The 19130-nt window shown below is 44.1% G+C and overlaps 1 protein-coding gene across 1 annotated transcript in view; it reads left to right on the top strand.

Annotated features, from left to right (window-relative positions):
• Positions 1-3583: 3583 nt before the first annotated feature.
• Positions 3584-19130, top strand: part of SCAP (SREBF chaperone) — a 71665-nt gene continuing 56118 nt past the window's right edge. Inside the window, exon 1 of the mRNA XM_059389600.1 lies at positions 3584-3713. The gene's annotated coding sequence lies outside the window, so the exon portion shown is untranslated. The remainder of the gene's footprint in view (positions 3714-19130) is intronic.

Raw genomic sequence — 19130 nt, 5'->3', positions numbered from 1 at the left:
AGGCAGAGAGGCAAGCAGGGAGAGAGAGGGGAAAGCAGACTCCCTACTGAACAGAGAGCCCGATCCTGGGATCATGACCTGAGCCGAAGGCAGAGGCTTTAACCCACTGAGCCACCCAGGTGCCCCAGAACACACTACTTTTTGTATCCAGACAAATTCTTAGTTTATTTTATCCCAAATTAGGACTTACCTTGGTCAAGGTAAAGTAATTTTTCAGAGGTAGTTTTTTTTTTTTTTTTCGCATTTCGAACACTTTTTTAATGACAACAGACGGTTCCCCCCCCCCCAGAGGTAGTTTAAAAGTATTTCTTTGTTATTGCTCTTTACATATGATAACTTTTCTTCGTTGTGCCAGTTTTAGTACTTTATTTCTAAAATAATTATCCATTCTATTTTTTTAACAAAATTATTTGTAAGTCATATATACCATAATAGTCTTGTGTCCAGAATATATAAAAAACATACCTCATTAAGAAGACAACCCAGTTAGGGGCACCTGGGTGGCTCAGAGAGCCCGCATTGGGCTCTCTGCTCAGCAGGGAGCCTGCTTTCCTCTTTCTCTGCCTGCTTCTCTGCCTACTTATGATCTCTGTCAAATAAATAAAATCTTAAAAAAAAAAAAGACAATCCAGTTAAATAATAGGCAAAAGATTTGAACGAACATGTCACCCAAGCAGACATAGGAATGGCCAATAGGCTCATAAGAAAATGTTCTATATCATTACCTAACAGGGGAATACAAATTAAAACCACCATGTGATGCCACTGTGGAATCACTGAAATGGCTGTAGTGAGAGGATGGACAATTTCAAGTGTTAGCAAGGAGATGAAGAAATTGGGGCCTCAGATACTGCTGGTGGGGATGTAAAGATGGTGCAGCCACTTTGGAAAACAGTTGGGAAGTTTTGTGGGTTTTTTTTTTTTTTTAAGATTTTATTTATATATTTGAGAGGAAGAGGTAAGGAGAGAGCATGAGCAGGGCGGAAAGGAAGAAGCAGGCTCCCTGCTGAGCAGGAAGTCTGACCCCAGGACCCCGGGATCATGACCCAAGCCGAAGGCAGACGGTTAACCGACAGAGCCACCCAGGCTCTCCTGTTTGGCAGTTTCTTAACATGGATTTACCATCTGACTCAGCCATTCAGTTCCCAGGTATATACCCAAGAGAAATGAAAGCAGAAACACTTGTAGGTGGATGTTTCATGGTGTTATTCATAATGGCCCAGAAGTGGAAACAAAATATCCGTCAACTGATGAATGGATAGACAACACAGGGGGAGGGCCCTGCAGTGGAATGCCATTTGGCAATTCAAAGGAATGAAGTGCTGCGACATGGCACAGCGCAGATAAGCCTCAAAAACAAGATGGCAGGGGCGCCTGGGTGGCTCAGTGGGTTAGGCTGCTGCCTTCGGCTCAGGTCATGATCGCAGGGTCCTGGGATCGAGCCCCGCATCGGGCTGTCTGCTCAGCAGGGAGCCTACTTCCTTCTCTCTCTCTCTCTGCCTGCCTCTCTGCCTGCTTGTGATGTCTCTCTGTCAAATAAATAAATAAAAAATCTTTAAAAAAAAACAAACAAAAAAAAACAAGATGGCAGACGCAAAAGGCCTGATAGCGCACTAGTTCCAACGGGACTGTGGTGAGAATGGGACATGACTCCACTTGGTTTCTTTTTGGGCAGATGAAAAAGTTCTGAGGTTGGAATGTGATGATTGCACTCTATGTATCCTGGAAATCACTGGACACTTAAAGTTTATTTAAAAAAAACCAAGGTTATCTTGACTCCAGCCCTCAGAACTCTTCTGTAGTAGCAAGCAGCCTCCAAATCCCAGCGACGTAAATGGACAGACGTACACTTCATTTAAGTTACATGTTTGGAACTATGGGTCGTTGCTTCCGTTCTGCTCCATGCCCTCTCATTCTGGGACCCAGCTGGAAGGAGCATTCCCAATGTGGCACTCCTGTCCCCCTGGGTAAGGGTGAGAATGAGAGGCTTATTCTCCCAACCAGTGGCTCTTAGAGCTTCTGCCAGGCCATGTTCACTCACACTCTGGTGGCCAAAGCCAGACACGTGGCCAAAGCTGCCAATGGAGAGGGAAGTGTATTCACCCTGCCGGGAGGCACCAGTCACAGGACATTGGGCAGGGCTGTGTGTATGATCCCACCGCTCACCAAGAAGGGAACAAGGAAATAGTCGATTATAATGACCTTACTCGAGTACTCTCTCCAGGTACCCTGTCCAATGTCCCATCTGAAACCAGAAGCCAATCCTGAATACAGGGCAAAATCTTAAAGATCACTTTAGGCCAAGGTCGGTTGTCCTCACTATTGTTTACTTTCCCTTGACAATAATGTGTGGGGCAGGGAGGGAGGCAAGGCCTTGGAGAGGTGGTCCTGAGTCCTGTGGAAATGAATGGGTGTGAGGGAGGGGATATGACTCTTTGAAAGAAGGCTTGGAAGGGGTCAGCGGCCTGGGCCGGCACAAGAGCTGCTTCTGAGTCCCACTTTGCATTGTGACTACATCTATACCTTATACCATCCCAGAGCTGTTGCCTCTGAGGGCAGGAGCAGGGTCTGCCTCGGGTGGGTGCGGCTGAGCTGAGCGTGCCCAGGGCCGCAGGGTTGGGGGCGGGGCTGATCTCTGACGCTCTAGACCCGGTTCTGAGAGGGCGAGGTGAATGCGATCCAGGTCCCCGCTTGCGGCCTCGGGCAGTCAGTGCACAGCATCCCGGCTTGGCCAGCACTGGGCAGGCCGGGACTCGTGTCCCCACAGGAGACGAAGCCCCCAACGTTCCCCTTATATGAGACCCAGTAAGGAGACCTCCCTCGGGGTTTTCGGGACGCTCAGATGAGCGGACAGGTCAGCCCCCGGCATATACTAAACACTCAGTGGACGCAGCTATGCGATTCCAACAAAGACACGGTCCGTGTGAAATGGTTAAATGCCCATTGGCGGATGGAAAAACCCAACACCCTAAATCTGCCACCCAGACATATCCACTCACTACACAGCTGCAGCACCTAGACCCTTCCTTCTCCGTGGTTGACTTTCCATAAAAATGATATCGTACTTCACAGTTCATTTTGAACCTCTTTCAGGAACAGGTTTCAACATCAGTAAGTATTCATAAGACTTGTCTTTTAAAAAGGCTGTAGGGAAATTCGTTTTATGGACTGAATTTATTCGACCCACCTGTATTTGTTGTGCATCTGTACTGTTGTCTTTAATTTTTTGCTGTTTTAAGCGGGGACCTAGGCATCTTGGGCACGTTCTTGGTAATCCTCGGAAGGTGCTGTCACAGCGGTCGAGTCCTGGTGCGGGCTCAGGGCCCTGCCCCATCTTCAATCCCCGCCCCGCCCCGCCCCGCCCCGCCCCGCCCCGCCCCGCCCCGCCCGGACCAGTACAGCCACCTCTCCCTCCCTCCGGGTGGCGCGGCAGGCGTCCGCCAGGGGGCGAGCGGGAGCCGCGGGAGGGGCTCGACTACGCATGTGCGCGCCGCTGGAGCACGTGCGGGGGGCGGTGAGGGCGGGAGGGGAAAGGTAGGAGGTGAGAGGTGAAGGGGCGGAGAGCTGCGCGGGCGCCCGGCGGCCGGGAGAGAGAGGGCGGGTACCACGTACCGGACCGCGGGCCGGGAGCGCGCACGCCGCGCCCCGCCCCCGCCGCTGCCGCCGCCACCGCCGCCGCCACCGCCGCCGCCCGGGAGCTGCTGCCGCCACAGGTACTGCCGCGCGTGTCCCCACGGCGCCTGTCCCGGGGCCCGGGGTTCGGGCCTCCGGCCTCGCGGTCCCGGGAGGTTGGGGGGTGGGGGCCGCTGGGGACTCGGGCGCGCGGGCGTGGGCGCTGTCCAGCAGCCGTGCGGGCCGGGAGACCGCAGCCCAGAGAGGGGGCCGGGCCGCCGCGTCCCCACCCGCACCGGGTCCCCGCCCGCGCCCTCGTGTCCCCACCCAGCTTCTGGCTCCGGGTGACCACTGCCGGTTGAGGGGGTCGCGCCGTGGCGGCCCCTGGCCCGCCGTCTTCCCCGGGAAGCCGCCGCTTCTAGAACCTGCTTCGGAGCTGTCGGGGTTTTCCAGAGTGCGGGGGAGAGCTTGCTGTCCACTCTGCCTCTTTTTGGGGCTGTCTGGTTTTGAGGCAACACGTAGCTCCTTTGCTGGGTTTTGCTTGGCTTCTAGTTTTGCCCAAGCCCAAACTTTGCTCACTCACGTTACTCGTGCCTTGTTTATTACCTCGGTATATCATACTGGATTATAATGTCACGGTGGCACGAGTGCAGGGAGCCTGGGCCGTTTGAAGTGCAGAAAGTTGCACAGGTGGAGATGCTGTCGGCTGGAGGGAGCTGAGGGTCCCCGCGGGGCTCTGGCAGGAGTTCCCCTTCCTTGTGGCTACTTGCTGGCCCACCTTCTATGGTAACAGAGCTGCGGGGTTAAACTCTTTCTGGGGATTTTGTAACAATTCTTGTGAAGAAAACCCAGGAAAGGTTTCCTTAATGATGTTAGTCTTGTATGTGTTTCTTGTATTGGACCAGATCTCTTTTGGAGTTTGGTTATAGGGTGTCTTATTGGTGTGCTGCGGTCTCAGGATATCATGCTGGGGTCAAGAATGTCTGGGTAGTGTTCCTGAGGGATGCTTAACCGATGAACTTCTTTTCCTTTTTTATTCCTTTTCTACGGTGCTGTTTCTTTAAAAAAAGATTTTATTTATTTATTTGACAGACAGAGATTACAAGTAGGCAGAAAGGCAGGCAGAGGGAGAGGGGAAAGCAGGGCCCCGCTGAGCAGAGAGTCCCATGCGGGGCTCCATCCCAGGACTCCGAGATCATGACCTGAGCAGAAGGCAGAGGCTTAACCCACTGAGCCACCCAGGTGCCCTTATGGTGCTATTTAAAAAAATAATTTTTTGGAGTGTAGTTGTTACACTCCAGTGTTACATTATTTCTGGATGACACAGTGAGTCAACTGCCTGTACATTATGCTCACCATAAGAGTAGTTACCATCTGACCTGTATTTTTTTTTTTTTAAGATGGCTCCAGGTGAAGCCCTGGTGGGGCGGGGGGCAGGGGTCTTGAACTCTTGACCCTGAGATCAAAACCCCAGCTGATAACAAGAGTCAGCAGCTCAACTGACTCAGGCACCTGGGCCCCTATGACCTGTACCTTTTTAAGTGTATGTTAATATAGTTTGGGTTTTAGGTTTTTACACATTTGCAGCATTCCCAGTAGGCACATCATGTAAAAAAACAAAATATATGTGTATGTATGTGTGTGTGTGTATTCATAGTCCTTGTTTGAGTCTCAGATTGAAAGAATTTTCATTGGGGTGCGTGGGTGGCTCAGTGAGTTAAAGCCTCTGCCTTTGGCTCCGGTCGTGATCCCAGGGTCCTGGGTTTGAGCCCCGCATCAGGCTCTCTGCTTAGTGGGGAGCCTGCTTCCTCCTCTCTCTTTCTCTGCCTACTTGTGATCTCTGTTTGTCAAATAAATAAAATCTTTAAAAAAATTCTCATTTATTGTGAACTAATCTGGTGTTTGAGAGCTCTCTCTTTTCTTTTGCTGTTGTGCAAAAACCACCTCTCCTGAGGTCTCCATGTGCTTTATAATCATTGGTTTGCCTTCCATCCCCATCACCCAGACCAGTTGACTGTTAGGTGGATATAAAGTCTACTAGTTTATGACTGAACGATGGAGGCAGAAAGATGCTGAATTGTCGAGGTCGTATATGAGCAAGTAAACTGTCCAGTTGGGGTGCAACCATGCTTGTGGGATTCAGTACTTATGCACGTATTAATGTTTGGTGGCAGACTTAGGAATGCTTACTCTCTTAGTTATCTAGCCACACACATGAATGTGTCCCAAGGAATGACATGTAGGTTTATGTGCTGTTCAATTACTCTCACTCTCACCGTTGATAGCCATTTGCTGTGGCCAGGGTTAGTGATATTGGCTCCAACAGGTACTTTGTATACGGCTTATGTCATCACTTCCATTTGAACAGATAAGAAGACCGCTCCTTAGAGTGAATCTGGGTTTCCAGGGTCACCCAGCTTGTAAGTCGTGGATCAGGTCTTCAAACCAGATCTGCCAGACTCTACTGCCTGAGCTACTTCCACTGTAACTTGCTTCCTTCCGGAGTTGGCTGATGAAACAAAGTCCACGTGACTCCCCCCCCCTCCCAGTAGTAATTGAGTAAAAAATATTTATTGAACACCTGTGCTGTCTAGGTACTGTGCTAGGTGCTCTAATAATAGCTTATCTTACTTAATCATTATAGTAACCAGGTGAGATACTGTTACTCCCCCCCCCCTTTTAGTGCTGAGTTTTACAGTTTTATCTGATGGGTCCTGGGTCACTGCTTGAGTTAGAGGCAGCGCCCAGGTGCAAACCCAGGTTTGTTTGACAACAGAGTCCATGCTTTTATGCTCTTGTGGCGGCAGAGTACAGTGATGGGGTGCAAGGAAGGAGCTAGCTAGCATCACAGACTCAGGTCAGAGATGTGGGACTCAGCAGGAAGGATAGCAGTTTGGGGGCTGCATTTGACAGCTTCCGCTTCAGGGGTCGGGGGCACTGCCCGAGCATGCTTGTGGGGTTGCTGGGCTATACGTAAGCTTTACCGTGGAGTCCAGAGATGAGGCGTGTCCATGCAGCAAGGGCGCTTGGAGGTCTCAGGGGAAAAAAATCAAACTGATCTTTGTGTTTGTTTTAGCTTTACTTAATTTTTATTAGGTTATTTTATAAGGTACACTGTATATTATAGTAGTACATGCGTATATATGAATATACATATATTGGGACGTATACTCAAGTTCTTTTGGGGGGTTTAAATTAAAAAAAAATTGGAAACCACTGACTTATTTGATATTTAACATTTGTATCAAACATGTAAGGTGTTGAGCTAATCATTTGTTCCTTATTAGGAAGTTTAGTGAAGTTCACTATAATTTCACATAATTAGAGAGAGGAGTATTTCGTATTTTTTAAAAACATTAAAAAAAATTTATTTCATAGACAGAGCACCTGCATGAGGAGGGAAGGGGCAAAGGGGGAAGCAGATTCCCCACTGGGCCAGATGTAGGGCTCAGTCCTAGGACCCTGATATCATGACCTGAGTGGAAGGCAGATGCTTAACTGACTGAGCAACCCAGGTGCCCCAAGAATGGTATGGTATTTCATATTAATAACCAGTTATAAATTATTTTAAAAATTGCAGTCACAATTTTGTGAAAGAGGATCTGGTATTTTAATAGGCTTTATGTCTCAAATGTAGTAGCAGTGTTAAGTTTGGAGCTAGAGTGACTGATACAACCCTTTAGAAATTAAAATTTTGTCGAACCTCTATTTTAATGTGAGAAATAAGAGAGACTAAAATAATCAGTTAACATAAATGTGGCAGTTGTAATAGTCACATTTGTGCTGTTAACTTCAGAGTATTTGCAAATCTTAGATGATATTTAGATACATTAAAATTCCAAATGTTGATTCCTTACCACTTCTTACAAATGAGATTTGAGTTTCTTCAGGTCACTCAGCTGCAGTGATTGGTAACTTGTATCAAAATAAGCAATTCCAGAATTCTGCCTAACTTAAAAAAATCTTTAAATTCTCTTCCAGTTAATTTCACAATTGAATAGATTAGTGTTTGTTCAGGAGTTCAGGTTAAAATAACAGAAAGGGATTTGAGCAAGAAAATACATTCCCCTCGCTAGACAGGTGAGGCATTATTCATACCAGTGGTTCTCAGACTTTTGTGTGAATTAGAATCACCTTGTTTTAATCCTATTTCGCTAGAGTCTCTGACTCTGTAGGTCAGAGATAGGCCTTAGAATTTGAATTTCAAGCAAGTTCTCAGGCAGCTGCTGCCCGTCTTTGGAACCATACTTTGAGAGCCACGGCTCCATACAGGCACACCTAAAACCAGAGCACAATGCCAGTGCTGATGTGTTTCACACTGAATCCCAGCAGCATCAGTCAGTCATATATTATAGTTTTGCCAAGTACATAACTGGCTCTTGTTTTTAGACAGTTCCCCTTATTTTTAGATGATGTCATAATTAAGATTTCATTCTCAGTGATACTGCTGTTTATACTTTTTACTGTGTACTGTATTTCTAAATTTCTTGAGTTAGAGGTTTTTTTGTTTTTTTTAATACAAGTTGTCCTTGTTGAAGAACAATTAGTACGCAGGTGTGCACATGCACAAGTTTTGTAATCCCGGTGGTGACCACTAGCAGGCTTCACTCTCGCTCATTCTCTTGTTCTCTGTCTTTATAATGGGATCATACTGTTTTGTATCCGATTCATCCCTCTGTATCCATGTTATATGTGAACCTCTTTTTCTGTAAAACACTATCTTACAACATTTTTTTTTTAACTTAAAAATCTCATTTATTTCTGTGTTCCCCAGTTAACTTGATCCTATGGGGCCTGGGTTGTGTTTAGCTGGGGGCCTGGGTTGCACCTTTCAGAAGACCGCAGTATCGCTGGGAAGGTCTCTGGTCGTGGTCCTCTTCACTAGTCTTCAGTGTCCCCCTGCCCTCATGGCCTTCCCCGAGCTGGCCTGCCCAGCCCTTCTTCCCTGCCACCTCACGTGGATGCCATCTCATCTCCGTGGGTGATTAGGTCCCTTCTGCCAGCCTGAGCCTTCGTTGGGTTTGGATATGCATTCTAATTTGTCATCCCTGCAACAGTGACTGTTGGAAACCCCAAGACCTGCCGTTAGCAAACAACAGAGAATGTTGCATCTCATATTCCTGTCAGGAAAGATAATCTTGAATTCTTCTCCCAAGTGCCATCCGAAGCTCAACTGAGAGAAAGAACATTCATTAGACTGTGCTGGGAGGTGGGGTTTTTTTGTTGTTGTTGTTGTTGTTGTTTTTTTTAAGATTTTATTTATTTATTTGACAGAGAGAGATTACAAGTAGACAGAGAGAGATTACAAGTAGGCAGAGAGGCAGGCAGAGAGAGAGAGGAGGAAGCAGGCTCCCTGCTGAGCAGAGAGCCCGATGCGGGACTCGATCCCAGGACCCTGAGATCATGACCTGAGCCGAAGGCAGTGGCTTAACCCACTGAGCCACCCAGGCGCCCCTTGTTGTTGTTGTTTTAAGATTTTTATTTATTTATTTGAGAGAGAGCTCGAGCACCAGAGTGGGGAGGATCTGGTGGGGAGGATCGGAGGGAGAAGCGGACTCCCTGCTGAGCAGGGAGCCCAATGCTATCCTGAGACTCTAGGATCATGACCTGAGCTGAAAGCAGTCGCCTGATTCAGAGCCACCCAGGTGCCCCTGGAAGGTGTTTTAATGCTTACGTTCCAGGCAATGTTTTGTCTTTGAGTGAAGCCAGATCATTAAGAAGCAGCGTAATTCTAGTCCCTCTTCCAGCTTTTTAGTAAACTGACTTGGCATGGCCCTGCCAGCTTGCATTGAGATCTGAGAACTCCCCAAGAAAACCTGTGAGGCCAATTAGAAATTTCTTCATGGGGGCGCCTGGGTGGCTCAGTGGGTTAACCCACTCACTGCCTTCGGCTCAGGTCATGATCTTAGAGTCCTGGGATCGAGTCCCGCATCGGGCTCTCTGCTCAGCAGGGAGCCTGCTTCCCTTCCTCTCTACCTGCCTCTCTGCCTACTTGTGATCTCTCTCTGTCAAATAAATAAATAAAATCTTAAAAAAAAAAAAAAAAGAAATTTCTTCATGTTCAGTGCCTGGAGTGACTGTGCCTCATTTAAGCTACTGGTTTGATTTTTTTTTTAAAGTATATGGTGAACTGTGTCAGTAATGTTTCCTTCTTTGCGTTGGCTATTAGGGAGCTCAGAGTCCTGTTTGTATGGCTTGTGGTTTCTGTATAAAATTATTTCTGGCTTATAATGTTCTGCTTAATGGCTAGTTATTTTGCTCTTTAAGATTTTGCCACAAAATATAGAACACATTTTATCCCAGTTCTAAAGATTACTGTCATTGTATTGTAACCAAATGTGTTCCCACCCTATTTCCTTTTTTCTTAATACTTTTGAATTCCTCCTAGCCCTATCCCCCGCCCCCTCCTGTGTACTCATTCTTTGTTATTGTAGTTTAATTTTTCTGTTGTGGTAAATACACATAAAACTTACCGTGTTAATCATTTTAACTGTGCAGTTGAATGGTATTAAATGCACACATAACGTGCAACCAACACAACCATCCTTCTCCATTTCTCTTTTAATCTTGCAACACTGAAACTCCATACCCATTTAACATTAACTCCCTATTCCCTCCTTCCCCCTGCCCCTGGCAACCGCCCGTTCTACTTCCTATCTATCATTTTTTTCTAATCTAATTCCACATGGGTGGAATCATACAGTATTTGTCTTTTCGTGACTGGTGTGTTTCATTTAGCATGATGTTCTCATGGTTCATTCATGCTGTAGCATGTATTAAAATTTCCTTCCTTTTTATTTTTTCAGACTAGTTATTTATTTGAGAGAGAGACACACACACAGCAAGAGAGGGAATACAAGCAGGGGAAGTGGGAGAGAGAAGCAGGCTTTCCACTGAGCAGGGAACCTGATGCTGGGCTTGATCCCAGAATCCTGGGATCATGATCTGAGCCCAAAGCAGGCGCTTAACAACTGAGCTACCCAGGTACTCCTGTTTGTTCTGTTTTTTATAGTAACCATCCAAGTGGGTTTGAGATAGTATCTCATTATAGTTTTGATTTGCATTTCCCTAATGGGTGGTGATGTTGAGCATCTTTTCGTGTGCTTGTTAGTCATTGGTGTATCTTTGGAGAACTGTTTATTCAAGTCCTTTGCCCAGTTTTACATCAGATTGTTTTTTGTTGTTGTTGAGTTTTAGGAGTTCTCTATGTATGCTGGATAGTAATCTCTCTCTCTCTCTTTTTTAAAAGATTTTATTTATTTATTTGGCAGTCAGAGATCACAAGTAGGCACAGAGAGAGAGGGGGGAATCAGGCTCCCCGCTGAGCAGAGAGCCCAATGCAGGGCTTGGTCCCAGGACCCCGGGATCATGACCTGAGCCAAAGGCAGAGGCTTTACCCCACTAAGCCACTCAAGCATCCCTGGATAGTAATCTCTTTATCAGATACTTGATTTGTAAATATTTTCTGTGTACTGCCTTTTTACTCTGTTGATAGTGTCTTTTGATGCACACAATTTAAAATTTTTTTATGAAGTCCAATTTTTTTTTCTTTTGTTGCCTGTGTTCTTGGTGTCTTTTTTTTTTTTTTTTCTTTAAGATTTTATTTATTGGGCGCCTGGGTGGCTCAGTTGGTTGGACGACTGCCTTCAGCTCAGGTCATGATCCTGGAGTCCCGGGATGGAGTCCCGCATTGGGCTTCCAGCTCCATGGAGAGTCTGATTCTCTCTCTTACCTTCTCCTCGCTCACGCTCTCTCTCACTGTCTCTCTCTCAAATAAATAGATAAAATCTAAAAAAAAGTTACTTTAAAAAAATATATTTTATTTATTTATTTCACAGAGAAACAGTGAAAGAGGGAACACAAGCAGGGGGAGCAGGAGAGGTAGAAGCAGGCTCCCTGCTGAACAGGGAGCCTGATGGGGGTCTCCATCCCAGGACCCTGGGATCATGACCTGAGCTGAAGGCAGATACTTAATGACTGAGCCATCCAGGCAACCCTGTTCTTGGTGTCTTATCCAAGAAATCATTGCCAAATCCAATGTTATGGAAGCTTTTGCCTTTTTTTTTTTTTTTAAGTAATCTGTGCACCCAGTGTGTAGCTCGAACTCATCATGACCCTGCAATCAAGACTTCCATGCTGTACCTACTGAGCCAGCCAGGCAACCTTTGCCCGATGTTTTCTTAAAGTTTGTTTTTCTTTGTTTTTTTTTTTTTTTTTTTAAATTTGACAGACAGAGATCACAAATAGTCAGAGAGGCAGGCAGAGAGGAGGGGAAGCAGGCTCCCTGCTGAGCAGAGAGCCAGATGTGGGGCTTGATTCCAGGACTCTGGGACCATGAGCCAAGCCTAAGGCAGTGGCTTTACCGCGCTGATCCACAGGTGCCCCAACACCGTGTTGAAGCATGTATTAGAATTTCATTCCTTTTTCAGGCCAAATAATATTCTGTTGTATGTGTATCCACATTTCATTTAGCTCTTCATCTGTCCGTGAACACTTGGATTATTTCTATCTTTTGCCTATTGTGAATAATGTTGTTATAAGCATGAGTGTACAGATATCTGTTCAAATCCCTACTTTCAATTCTTTGGCTATATACCCCGGGGAGGAATTGCTGGAATTTCTATGTTTCACTTTTTGAGGAACTGCCAAACTATTTCCTACAGCAGCTGTCCCATTTTATATTCTGTCAGTAATGCCCAAGTGTTCCCAGTTGCTCCACATCCATACCAACACTCATTTCCCATTTTCATTTGTTTGTTTTTAATTTTTTTAATAAGAGCCATTCAAGTAGGTGTGAAGTGGTATCTCATTAAGGCTTTAATTTGCATTTCCCTAATGATTAGTGATGTTGGGCATCTCTTTATGTGCCTCTTGGCCATCTGTATATCTTCTCTAGAGAAATGTCTGTTCAAGTCCTTTGCCCATTTTTGAATAGGGTTATGTGTTTTTCTGCTGCCAAGATGTAAGAGTTTTTTACTCTGGGTATTAATTCCTTATTAGATGTGATATGCAAATACTTTTTCCCATTCTGTGGGTTGTCTTTTCACTCTGTTGAAAGTTTCCTTTGTTGCACAAAAATTATTCATTGTTTGAGGTCTGGTTTGTCTGTTTTTTTGTTTGTTTGTTTTTTGGGGTTTTTTTGCCTGTGTTTTTGGTGTCATATGTAAGAAATCCTTTTTAAATCCAACATCATGATGCTTTTTCTCTACTTTCTTTTAAGAGTTTTATAGTTTTAGGGGCACTTGGGTGGCTCAGTTTGTTAAGCATCTGTTTTTGGGGGGAAAAAAAGCATGTGTTTTTGGCTCAGGTCATGATTCTGGGGTCCTGGGGTCGAGCCCTGCATGGGGCTCACTGCTCAGCGGGAAGTTTGCTTCTCCCTCTCCTCTCCCTGCTCTGCATTCTCTCTTGTTCTCTCTCTCTCTCTCAAATACATAAAATAAAAAAGAGTTTTGTAGTTTTAGCTCTTTGTTTAGGCCTTTGATGCATTTCGAATTTATGTATGTGATCTAAGGGTTCAATTTAACTGTTTTGTATAGTAGCTATTCAGTGTTCCCAGCACCATTTGTTCAGAAGATTGTGTCAAGGAGAAGGGCTCCAGGAGAACCTCATCTTTGGTCTCTTCTTTGCAGTTCTTTCCCTCACAAACAGTGCTTTTGCAGATCTGTGTTGGGAATGGAACCATTTTCCATGCGGCATTTGTATGAAAAGCTCTTGAAACCATAATAAGAAAGAGACTCATCACACCCCCACTTTGGGGTAAGCTATTAAGAATGATGGTGCTCTCCAGCAGGCCACACATTTGTCAGGAAACCAGGCAAGGGACCTCCATCCTGTGTGGATGTGGATGTGGCTGCCCATGTGTAGCTGGGAGCAGGTGGCTGGTCCCAGCACCTGCCAGGACCGAGACTGAGGTACCTTCTGCCTGGGCCAGAGGTCTTGTGAAATGACAGGGCTGCCCCACTGGGCTCTTGAGTTGTTTCTGCCTTTATTTTATTTTTTAAGATTTATTTATTTATTTTAGAGAGAGAGAAGGCAACTGGGGGTGAGACAGAGGGAGGGAGAGAGAAAATCTCAAGCAGACTGCCCGCTGAGCACAGAGCCTGCTGTGGGGCTCGATCTCACAACCCTGAGAACATGACCTGAGCTGAAGTCAACAGTTGGACACTTAACTGACTGAGCCACCCAGACACCCCTGTTTCTAGCTTTAAAAAAAATTCTTTTCCCATATTCTTGGCAAGGGTCAGTTCAGTCTCTTTGTTAGTCATTCCTGACCAGTTCAAGAGGGAATAAGAATGTAGGTAGCTGGCATTATGGAAGAAAATCTTTAATGTATTTGTTGATGTCCAGTTGTGAAGAGGGGCAGCATCATGTACTTGGTTACTTATTAATACAATTTTGTCTTTCCTTCAATCTGGGTGTTGCTGTGCCATCCCAATGATTTTTTTTTTTTTTTTTTTTTTTTTTTTTAAGTTTTTTTTTTTTTTTTCGACAGAGAGAGATCACAAGTAGGCAGAGAGGCAGGCAGAGAGAGAGGAGGAAGCAGGCTCCCCGCCGAGCCGGGAGCCCGATGCGGGACTCGATCCCAGGACCCTGAGATCATGACCTGAGCCGAAGGCAGCAGCTTAACCCACTGAGCCACCCAGGCGCCCTGATTTTTTTTTTTTAAGGTTTTATTTATTTATTTGACAGAAAGAAACAGCGCATGTGTGAGAGAAAGCACGAGCAGGGGGAGCTGCAGGTAGAGGGAGAAGCAGGCTCCCCACGGAGCAGGGACCCTGACTGGGTTGTGACAGGGGCAGGGGGAATGGGGGGTGGGTGGGGAGGGCTCAATCCTAGGACTCCCAGGTTATGCCCCAGTAGAAGGCAGATGCCTTCGACTTAACGGACTTCGACTTAACTGACTGAGCCACCCAGGTGCCCCCAATTATTATTCTAAATGTGGCAGTAATCATTCTCTTGAATATATGTATTTTCATGCTTCACGTTCTCTGAAATCAGCTTTCATTCATGAACTGAAACTTATTTCTCTTTTCAGTACTTTTAACTTACTCTGCTGAGCATTCTTCTGGCTATTTGCCTAATTTTGATGCTTACAGAAGCAGAATTTCGTGTCCTAATCATCGGTCTACTTTACAAAGCAACTTTCAGGAAAAGCTTCTTTTCCCCAAGGGTGAACTGTTAGCAACAGTGGACTAGTTTAACCCAGTGAACAGACCTGCAGTGACTTTCCGCTCGGCACCAGGTGAGGTGCTGGGTGCTCTAGGGAACACAAAAGTGATTCAGCAGTGACCTTCTTCCTGAAGAAACCACAATCAATCAGAGGAGGCTGAAAGAGAATGAACGCAGGCATAATGGAAATACACAGTTACGGAAGCTCAGAGACGGAGGCCACTGCTTCCACAGGGAAGCGTTCAATATTGTTAATTTCAGCTTTTCGCTGCAGTAATAGATTCACATGGCAGAAAATTCAAAAGGAACAACAGTATACATGGGAAAGCTTCCCTTCCATTTTGCCCCTGGCCCCCATCCTCTCCCTAGAGGCAGCCAGTGTTACCAGTTCTCTAGTATCTGTTCAGGGGTGTTCTTTGCATGATGCAGACAAACACACAGAGAGCTCTTTTCTTTTACATGAAAGTAGCACACTATGTCCCTCACTTTTTTGTCTCTTTGTGATAATTTGTTGTCAATACATAAGAGTTTTCTCATTGTCTTTCACAATTGGATAATAGTCCACAGTCAGGATGTGCTTTTCTTTAGCCAGAGCTCTCCTGACAGACATACAAGGTGTTGTAAATTTTGCTAGTTTAGAAACACTGAGTTGCCTTCTATATATAGCATCCTTTGATGCATGGCCAAGTACATCTGCCTGGTCACTTAACCAGGAGCGGCATTGCTGTGTTAGTGAGTATGTGCTTTTGTAAAATTGTTAGCTCTTACCTGATCAGCCTCCATTAGAGGCTCGGTGCCTGTGTGCTCCTTAGCTGTATGTGGCTGTGCCTATTTCTGCACACCTCACCAGCACCGGGAGAGCGCATGGTTCGGTATTTACCTGTTTGATAGGTGAAAAAATTGTTTCTTTGTGTATATTTTTTTTTCCCAAAACTCAATTTTCCCTATAGAAAAGTTAAAAGAGTAATAGAGTGAACGTTCATATCGGGGTAGTTTTAATTTGTAGCTCTCCCTTTGCTCTAAGATTGAGGGACCATTTCCATTTCCTTTGCCCATTTTTCCTTTGGGCTTTGGTGTTTTTAACATTGATTTTGTAAAAATCTTTCATTTATGAAGAAACTTAGCACTTTGTTGGTGATAAAAATTGCGGTTATATTTTTCCAGATTGTTATTTCTTTTTATTTAGGATGGTTTTGTCATGAAAAAAAATTAGTTCTTTATTGGGTCATATTCATTGGACTTTTAAGGCTTCTGGGTTCTTTGTCATACCTAGAAAGAGCTTCCCTAGTAGAAGAGTATGAAAAATTACCCTGTGGTTTCTTAAAGTACTTTTTAAATTTCATTATTTTCCTTTATATCTTTTATCCATTTGGAATTTGAGAAGACACCTTGTATGTCTGTCAGGAGAGCTCTGGCTAAAGAAAAACACATCCTGACTGTGGACTATTATCCGATTGTGAAAGACAATGAGAAAACTCTATGTATTGACAACAAATTATCACAAAGAAAAGAGCTCTCTGTGTGTTTGTCTGCATCATGCAAAGAACACCCCTGAACAGAAGAGTTGAGAAGCTCCAATTTAATTTTTTCCCAAATGGCCACCCATTTGTTGCAACACCTTGTAATGAGTAATCCATCTTTCCTCCCACTGGTCAAATGTCCTTTACTGTATGTGATCTACTTTGCCACATGTTGAATGAATTTGGGTCTATTTGTAGACTTTCTGTTCTACACATTAATCTGTGTGTTTATGTTTGGGTACACATTGTTTTAATTACTCTGGCTCTAGAGCATGTTTTGATATTTGGTAAAGTTAATTATCATTCATTGCCTTTAATTTTCAGAACTTTCCTGGCTATGTTTGTTTTTCTGTATGAACCCTAAGATAAATCTGTTTCAAAAAAAAAATCCTTTTTGTTTTTCTTGGCACTGTGTTACATTTTTAGGTTAATGTAGGATGAGTGATATTTAGGTGATGAGTCTTCCCCACTAAGACTGTATGCCTTTTTCTTTGAGTCTTCTTTCATGTCCCTCTGAGTTTGAGAGATTTCTTGGCATTTCTTGTTAAGTTTATTCCCAGAGCTTTTTTTGTTTTTAGTGTTGTCAAAGTATTTTATCTTCTACCTTCTTGTTGATGTATGTGAAGGCATGGATTTCTGTATGTTAATTTTCACTACCTGCCAGTAGTGAAAGGTAAAGGTTTTCAGCTGATTCTCTATATTAGAATATACTCCACAAATAATGATCATTTTATTCTTTTCTAGTTGCATGCCTGTGTTTTCTTCCCATCGCCTAATTGTGATCACTGGCACCTCCACAGCACTAGTAAATGGTGGTGATGAAGTGCACAGGCTTGTTTGGTCTTTGAATCTGATGGGAATTACTCTAATGTGTTCCCAATGGGGTTGATTTGGCTTTGGGGTTGAGAAGGAAATAAATAGTTGAAGTCTGTGTGTGTCTGTCTGTCATCTGTCTATATGTAAGTATAATATAAATGGCAGGGTTTCCTTCTTTTCTCATGGCTCAGTAGTATTCCATTGTAAATCTCCACTACATCATCTTTATCCATTTACCTGTTCACAAACAATTAGGTTGTTTCCATAACTTGGCTATTGTGAATAATGCTGCGCTAATGGGGATGCAGATAGCTATTCATGATAATGATGTTGTTTGCTTTGGATATATACCCAGAAGTAGGATTGCTAGATTATAGGTTTAGTTTGGTTTTTAATTTTTTAAGGAATATTCATATTGTTTTCTGTAATGATTGTACCAGTTTACTACCAGCAATGTACAAGCATTCCCTTTTCTCCACATCTTTCCCAACACATGTTTTCTGTTGTCTTTTTACTTATTTATTTTTTTAAAAGTAGGCTTCACGCCCAGCGTGGAGCCCAATATGGGGCCCGAGCTCAGAACCTTATCAGTCAGATGCTTCATTGACTGACCCCCCCTGGGCACCTCATCTGTTGTCTATTTATTTAGTTATTTATTTGGGGGTGGGCAGAGAGAAAATCTTAAGCAGGCTCCACATCCAGCCTGAGCCTGATGCATGGCTGGATCTCACAACCCTGAGATCATGACCTGAGCTGAAATCAAGAGTTGAGGATGCTTAACCGACTGAACCCACCCAGGAGTCTCCGTAAACAAAAGCCATCCTAGTAGTTTTGCTCTGCATTTCCCTGATGATTAGGGGTGTTGAGTACCTTTCCATGTATCTGTTAACCATTTTTATGTCTTTTTTGTAGCTATTAACAAATTATTGTTGCTGTAGTTATTTTTAGTAATTTTGTCTTTTAACGGTTATGTTGGAATTAAGTGATTAACACATTACCATATTAGAGTATTAGAGTTTTCTGAATGACTGTATACTTGCCTTTACCCAGTGTATATTTTCATGTTACTAATTATTGTCCTTTCACGTCAGCTTGAAGAACTCCTTTCAGCATTTCTTGTAAAGCAGGTCTAGTGGTGATGAACTCTGGGCTTTTGTTTGTCTGAAAAAGTCTTTATCGCTCCTTCATTTCTGAAGGACAGCACAGCTTGATAAAGTATTCTTGCTTGGCAGTTTTTTCTTGCAACACTTTGTAGGGTTTTTTGCTTTTTGTTTTAAGTTTTTATTTGAATCATGTGGTGCTCATCACAAGTGTGTGCCTCAGTCCGCATCACCTGTTTCACCCCTCCCCCCACCCTTTCCCCTCTGGTCACCATCAGTTTGTTCTCTATAGTTAAGAGTCTCTCTCTCTCTCTCTCTTTTTTTTAACCCTTTGCTTCTTTGTTTTGTTTCTTAAATTACACATATGAGTGAAGTTATATGGTATTTGTCTTTCTTGGACTTATTTCACTCAGTATTATACTCTCTAGCTTCATCCATGTTACTGCAAATGGCAAGATTTTGCTCTTTTTTGTGACTGAATACTTTTCCATTGCATGCATATACCACAGCTTCTTTCTCCATTCATTCATCTAGCGACAGACACTTGGGCTGCTTCCATATCTTGGCTATAGCAAATAATGCTGCTATAAAAATAGGGATGCATGTATCCCTTTGAATTAATGTTTTTGTATTTTTTGGGTAGATACCTAGTGTGATTGCTAGATACTGGGTAGTTCTGTTTTTCATTTTTTGAGGAATCCAGTGGTCTGAGGAACCACTCTTTTCCACAGTGACTATACCAGTTTGCATTCCCACCAACAGTACCTGAGTGTTCATCCTTCTCCACATCCTCATCAACACCTGTTTTTTCTTGTGTTTTTGGTTTTAGCCATTCTTATGAGGTGTTATCTTATTTTGGTTTTGATCTGCATTTCCCTGATGATGAGTGATGTTAAGCATCATTTCATGTCTG

Source organism: Mustela nigripes, chromosome 2 (assembly GCF_022355385.1).
Source record: "Mustela nigripes isolate SB6536 chromosome 2, MUSNIG.SB6536, whole genome shotgun sequence".
Classification (NCBI taxonomy): Eukaryota; Metazoa; Chordata; class Mammalia; order Carnivora; family Mustelidae; genus Mustela; species Mustela nigripes.
The sequence above is the reverse complement of the archived record's forward strand: the minus strand, read 5'-3'. Positions and strand labels throughout refer to the sequence as shown.